Here is an 8,067-nt window from a genome sequence, read left to right as displayed (position 1 = left end):
CTTCTCTTTGTTGAAGAAAATTCTTCTTCAGTTGTTGCAAGGGCTCACTTTGACCCTCCTATCCATTCTATACATGATTAGTCTTTCCAGGTTGATATGATTATGGATCCTTATGTACAACAGTTGCAAGAGGTCTCTTTATCATTCAAGGAGACAATTGGTTCTTTGGAATATGTTCTACATCCATCCTTGCTAGATCTGACATTGTTCTTTTTAGAAATATTGGAAGGGGTGATAGTTAGTATTGACACAGGGATAGTTGAGTAGGTTTCAGAGACACCATTCATCATCAAGATTCTTTCTATAGGGAAGCATCTCATATGTACCTATAACATTGTTTCTTCCAAAGGGGAGGAACATTATTTAGTAGTTATGGATCAGCTTCTACATTGGAGCAGCTATCACTAATTAACATTCTTCATTTGGAAGGGGGGAATACCTTGTCTCCTTTCTTCTTCTTCTTATTTCTTGTGGGGGGACCTTTTTCTCTATTTGGTTCATGTTCTTGTCATACTTCTCTATTGTATATACTTGATGTATGTTGTAATGGGGGGTCTTCATTACTCCATCGATCCATGCATCTTTTTTTTAATCTATCATTTTGGGGGAGGGTTTTTCCCATGAGGTTTTTCCTCTTTCTCCGCTTTATGTTGCATTGCATTTTGTACATAGGTACCTAACATGGCCTAGTAGCTAGGACCTATCTTGCATTTTCATCCTAGCTTTTGTGAGCTTAAGTGCATTCCCCTAAGTTGTACTTAAGGGGGGGTGTTGGTGTAAATAATTATTTACTTATTACACTTTACTTAAGTTTACTTAGGTCAATGCATTATTTTATCATTTATTAGTTTGACACTTAGGAGTTTGTGTACTCTTATGAGTTGTCATGTTGACAACATAGAAGTAAGAAACTCTAATTTAGCACATGGTGTCTACAACACTAGAGTTTGCATAATCAACTAAGTTCTCATGTTAACAACACAATTATTTGCACTTTTAAGCACATGGTGTCTACAACATAATTTTATATGACACACCTTTGTAGGCTTATCCTCTCATCATTGCACTAACTCTTGTGCTTAATGGAAGATAATCCACACTTGGTGGACATGTGCTTAGTTGTGAGGCTAATCATATTGCTAACTTCTAAACATTCTAGAAGCATTCTCGAGGCCTTTATATTCAGGCACTCCTAGTGTGTATGTACATGACATTACATCAATTGAATATCATATTGTTATTTTGATCTCTATCTTGGGTGATTTTTCCCTAAGGAAAATTCTTACACACCTAAATGGCTCTGACTATCTACATGTGTCATTTGAAGTATGATGTGTCTATGATGATTTAGTACTTCTATGTTAATTTCAAACTATGCCTATGCACTTCTCACTGGGTTCACCAGGTTAGCACACTTTCCACCAAGATCCCTAAAAAGAATTTGGGTGTGCCTAGACCTCTCTAGTGTATATATGTCATTTGTTCCATCACAACTATGAAAACTAAATCTATTGTTCTAAAGTCTCTACTGTATTGAGAGTCTAGTCCACATAAAGGAACCTTTTCATCTATGTTACTATAGATTTGATGCATAATCCCTTTTGCAAAATTAAACTAGGGTGTGCTCTCCCATATAAACACAACTAAATCCCTTGATATCATGTAGATAGTTTTCATGTAGTATAGGATTTCATTATGCTCTACTTGAGACAAGGGTACTATTTATTCCACCCCCCTCCTATTCCAAGTTACTTAATGTCTAATCAGTATAACACCCTTTTAGTTGCAAGATTGGACATCCCTTACCACCAAAGTACTATGCTGATTTTCATTAAATGTCAATCCGGGAGCGTGAACTTGAGATGATGTTTGCAAAGTATATGCTCTAGTTTTTAGTAAAAGTCACTACTACTTTGAATGCAATAATCATTAAGGAAATCTAGTTTATCCAAAGGAAAGATGACTATCAAATAATTGGAAGGAAATTCTAATTATTTAGCCATACATCTATGCACCTACTGCTGCAGGAATAGTGACTGGTTCTGTTTCCAATGGCTACATGAACAACAGTTTTAACTTTAACTTAGAAAATTGAGTCTAACTCCTACTTACTAAAGTAAACTCCACATTCTACGTGGGCCCCCATGAAAGAATGAAGGAAAGACAAAGTCAGATAAAAGTGTAGAAACTCAGCAAAGGCATGTATTCATCAAATATGCAGTATTACAATAACTTAGGAAAAATAGTAAGATGTCTATCAACTCTATCTGTCTATTCATTACTTCACCTCATAGATTCAAATGAGGTCTTATTTATAGGTAAGAACAACAAACTCCTAAAACTATGACTTCCTCATGAAAGAAAGTCAGTTACAACTTTAAGACTGCAAACATGCAATTGGAAAGACATAATTCTCCCTTAAATTCTCCACAACTATAGAGATAATAGGAAATGCTATATTTTCTCATTTATTTGTCTTCAAACAAATTTATAGGAATCTAGGTATCGTGCTTTGCATGTTTAACTAATTTCTTTGATGCTTACTTCCTTGCTCGATCGCTTTATCAGGTCCCGCTTGGTTATTCATTAAAACAGGTCCCTTCTAACTTTGCTGCCAAGTCTTCTAGCTGCAACGATTTCATAACGCTTCTCCTTAATTGTCATTAATGCCTTAGCACTATTCCTTCATAGTTTATTTAACTCTCACTCAGCTTGTATCTTGCGATCAACATTTAATACACACAAGACTTCTCGCAAACATTTATTTTCATTTATTAGTTTATAAAGAAAAGGCATTAATTATTCAACTAATAGTTTTTGCAATCTCTTCAGCTGTAGGAAGATCTACCCATATCAAACATTCATGAAGAAAGATTTTTACCACAAAATGAACCCCTTTTTAAATATAATTTTGATTATCATTTTATGCCCTATGTCCATACTTTATACATCAAAAGTTCAAAAAATTTATACTAAAGGATGATAAAGTTTAGTATGTTATAGACAAATGTTCACAAAAAGGGCTAATAAAACTTCTATTTCTTTATGTCATCATTTTTCCCCCCAACCGTCCTGAGGCTGGTCCCTTTAGCATCTATAGGTTTTTGATCCTCATCCATAGTCTGAGATCATTGGCAATTTTCTCCCCTGATTCATGAGCTCTGTAATTGAAATATCCATGATTTTGTTTCAACCTTTCCCATTTTTGTTCTTCAACAGTCATGTTATATTCGACAAACAAATCATATTTTTCGAGCATAGGATGCAAAAATATTGGTGGTTGGAAACGAAGAGGTACCCAATAATTTTTTTGATTTCTTCCTAACGTCAGATACCTGGGCATCTTGCTGATAGCTAATTCCAGATTTTGGGGAGAGTGCAACTCCCTAGTTTTTAGGTCTTCTGGCAATCGAATCCATCTTTGAAGAGAAGCTTGTATAGCATCAGGGACATTTTTAGAACAATGCCTGTTCACGAACGGGGTGGATTTTGGCAGCAACACTTCGATTATTGCTAACAGAAAGACAATCGAAGAATACTCTGTAAGTGTTCTATATTTTTGGCTGAATGTACAATGGTTCAAACATTTCCTTTTCCCTGTAAGGAGTAGCTTGGTTCTTTCAACTCATCTCATTCTACATCCATGATATAATAGCCCTAAACTTTACATCTCCCACATATAAAAATGAATTCCAATCTTTATCATCTGGTACAACAAGATTATGAACATATAATTCATAGAGGAGATTCTTCAAAGTCATTGGAACTAAATTGAATGTTGCATAAAATTCCTAAGGAGTATGTAAAGAAGGGTTCAACCCCCGAGTAATTTGAGATAACTAAAAATTAATCATTTTCTCCTTTAGGAACAGTGTGTAAATTGGAGATGGGGACCTACAATTTACAAGCTCTAGAATGGGCTCTGTGATCTTTGTGACATGTTGCTGCAGGATCTTAATTTTATTATCCTTTTCTTCAATTTGTTGTGCTTGTTCCCTAATAGTTCTGAGCATTTGCTTCTTCTCTAAATCCCAATTTGCTTTTTCCCATTGAAATTGTTGGTACAAATTAAAGCTGGCTATTAATGGAGTGGAAATGTTTGTTGGTGTATGACAACAGACAATAGGTCTATAATCTTCAAGGCAGTGCTCAGGATGAGGGTGGTCAGAAGTGCTATCATCCTAAGAATGCTATTGTTCAAAAAAATTATTATGTTGACAAGCAACAGTGTTATCAACTTTTTCTGAAAGGGCAATGGCTACAGGATGGGGTGCAATAGTCATTTGATCTTGAAATGTTTCAACAATTTCCTGAACCATTTCTTGTGCAATAGATGGATATTCTTCTGATGGTAGATTATCAGTTTCCTCCGTTGGTTGTCCAACCTCAGGCACTATTTCTTCTGAGGACTCTGTGTCACTATCAACATTAATAGGACTATTCAATTTTGCAGGAATTTCCTCAGGATAATTTTTATGTTCAGGAGTAGGTGCTATGTGCTCTGGTGACTGTGCAGGTGTAGGTACTGGAGTTTCAATATCAATAGGTGGTATAGGAGGCTCAGCCAGTGGCGCAAGAGGTTCAATTCTTATATTTACCCCAGACATTTTGGTGACTCGCCATGGGGTAGAAATTGGTTTCTTGCCCTTATCAATAGATTTCCCTTTATTCAAGTTAAGTGCAGGTTCTTGTGATACTAGAGGTACTTCTTCTGAACCTTCCTCTATGGAAACTGTGCATGATTTTCTCTTCCTAGGAGTTGAGGCTTCTATGGTTGAAATTTTCCTCTTTGCAGTTTTAGGCATAGAAGTAGAAGCCAAAGCTTCTTGAGCCATTCTATATACTAATTTTTTAACTCTTAGAATAGTTTTCTCTCTTGTCCCTACTCCTTGCCCTTTAGGTCCACCCCTTCTAGGTCCCTCTGACCTTAGCTTTACAAAATCATCCCATGTTCCCAAGTGCTGCCTAGTCAACTCCTTTTCAATTATAGCCCTAATCAAGCAATGGTGGATACTGACTAGGTTTTTCCTTGCTGTACATATGTAGCTTGCCTTTTGATGATATTATAAAGGAAACTTGGAAGATTTATAGGACAATCCCCATGCCGCAAACCACTCAAAATTTTGAAATGAATAGCATGCAAATAGGAATATCTTCCTTCATAGGTAAAATATCTTATGATAAATTTAGCAGGGTGGATGAATTGTAGAGGGAGAGATAACCGTAATGTACCTTGCTTTTTGTTTTCCTCTAGTCGAGGATCTCCCGGTACTAAGAATTGCTCTTTTGCTTGTCATGCATCCATGTCCTTTGTCCAACGTTCTCCAATTGTGGGTAACCCAGAAACTTCTGCCACCACTTCTTTGATGAATTCTACCTGAATGCCCTTAACAATTGCATATCCATCCCTCAATGTACTATGAAATTGGAGCACAATTTCTTGATCAAACTGCTTCAAACTAAGACAATAAGCTAGCCAACCTCGTTGCTGAAACAAACTACATGTTGCTAGGTCTGCTAGTAAGACTCTGTGATCTGCTGGTTCATGTTGCTGAGGTTCTCCACCCATATTTTTGAAAAAAATGCTAGTACAGGCGATTTCACTGCAAGTGATTTTAAAAGTATGGGCGGTGATAGCTACAGAGTTTCAACAAAGGGAAATTGCAATACTTCAATACTTTTCAAACATCACATTCTTTAGTATTTCATGATGACATTTTAATCACCAAACCATAATGGGAATAAAGATTGTGCTAAAAAACATACACCATATTAATGAGGAGTTATGTGAAATCATGATTTAATATTATTTCACACATTTTAGAAGTTCAAAGGGTTGCCAACTCATTACTGAAATGAGCCTTCCCCATACATCCTATATACTAACTTAAGATTTCTTTGATTTTGCATTCATGATTTCGATTTCCCCTCCCCCCAACCTAGCAAAGACTGGGTCCCACCAGACCGTAAAGATTGCAAATTCTAAAAATTGAAATAACATGCTTTCCTAAATAAATAATAAATTAAATAAATGCAAAGGGGTCGAGTGTGTCTGACCTGAGGTGCGATAGGAAGGAGGAACCGAGAAGTGCCTTATTAGAGAAAGAAAGTGAGATGAAATGATGATGGAAAGACAAGAAGATGGGATGGAATGAAGTGGAAAAGGAATGAATTTGCGCATGAGCTCAAAATTTTTATTATGAAGGCCTTGAAAATAAATTCAAGGGGCTATAGGCGTCTGAGTGGAAACCTTAGATGAAGTGGTTGCAGGAAGAGATGTTTCTATTGTTGTGAACTGTTGAAGAAATTCTTCTCTGGTTGTTGGTTTATGATATAACTTTATTCGATGCCCATTAACCAGGAGCTTGAATTTGACTGGATCAATCATTGATAGTTGAACTGCTCCATTGTTAAAAATTGTAATGATTTCATAGGGACCAAGCCATCGAGTTTGAAATTTTCCTTGGTGATGCTAATATCATGAATCATACAGGAGTGCCCAATCACCAACAGAGAATTCTCTGTCTTTAATGAATGTATTATGTCATTGCTTTCTTTAACTTTGAATTAATTTTGTGTTATGAAGAGCTGATTTTCACCATTCATCCAACTCATTGAGATGCAGAATGCAATCCTGTTGTGCTGTAGGAAGGGTAATATCAAGTTCCAAAGCTATCCACAGAGTTTTATGTTCAAATTCGATAGGCATAATAACTATCTTCCCATATAGGAGTTGGAAAGGTGTAAACCCAGTAGTGGATTTCCATGTTGTTCTATATGTCCATAAGGCTTCAGGAAGTTTAGTTGCCCAATCTCTACGATGCAAAGATACTATTTTAGTGAGAATATGTTCCAGCTCTCTATTTTTTACTTCTACTTGTCCATTGTCTTGTGGATGATACGAAGATGATTTTCCATGCTGAATTTTATATTCCTCCATGAGTGCTACTATCAGGTTAGATGTGAATTGAGGCCCTTGATCTGATTGTAATTCTCTTGGAACTCCAAATCTAGTAAAGATACTTTCGTATAAAAACTTTGCAACATTATTGTCATGGGGATGCTTCATGGGTTTTGCTTCAGCCCACTTAGTAACATAATCAGTACAAACCAATATGTAACTTTTCCCTTCTGATGGTGGTTCAATAGGGCCAACAAAATCAATTCCCCATTTATCAAATGGTTCTACTACTATCTATGGCTGTAGGGGCATTTCACATGTTTTTGTTTCTCTACCCATTCTTTGACATTTATCACATTTTTTTGTATACTGAGCCACATCTTTGTGAAGTGTAGGCCAATAATAACCTATATTCATAATATTTAATGCAGTTCATTTGTTAGCAAAGTGTCCACCATAGGGCTCATCATGACAAGCACAAAGAACATCATATGTTTCATCTTCTTTGAGACATCGTCGTGTTACCTGATCTGGTCCAGTATAAAACATGAATCCTAAGATCCATGAGAAATTAAAACTCTTTTCTGCTAGCAATCATTTTTATTTTTTAGAAAAATGTGAAGGAGTTTTGCCAATAGTTAGATAGTTGGCAATGTCAGCATACCAAGGATTTTGCATTGACAAAAGGAACAGATGTTCATTAGGAAAGCTATCTTCTATGGCTATAGGATTATTAGGTGTTTGAAGACGAGACAATAAATTAGCCACAACATTTGCTTTACTTGGCTTGTCAATAATGGTGATGTCAAATTCTTGCATTAGTAACAACCATCGAGCCAATCATCCAAAGATTGCTAGCTTATTCATCAGATATTTGATAGCAGAGTGATCTATATGTACAAATATTTGGTATCCTGTAATGTAATGTCTGAATTTGTTCGGAGCATAAATTACAGCAAGCAGTTCTTTCTCTGTCACCGTGTAGTTATACTCAACTCTTTGAATATTTTTGCTAATATAGTAAATTGCATGTTCTATCTTTTGGCCAAGTACCGCTCTAATGGCATGATTTGAAGTGTCTATGTGTATGTGAAAAGGTAACTCCCAATTCAGTCCTCGAAGCACTGGTGCTGTTGAGAGGACTTCCTTAAGCTGTAGGAAAGCTT

Source organism: Cupressus sempervirens, chromosome 4 (assembly GCF_028749045.1).
Source record: "Cupressus sempervirens isolate cs-2001-9-10 chromosome 4, ASM2874904v1, whole genome shotgun sequence".
Classification (NCBI taxonomy): Eukaryota; Viridiplantae; Streptophyta; class Pinopsida; order Cupressales; family Cupressaceae; genus Cupressus; species Cupressus sempervirens.
The sequence above is the reverse complement of the archived record's forward strand: the minus strand, read 5'-3'. Positions refer to the sequence as shown.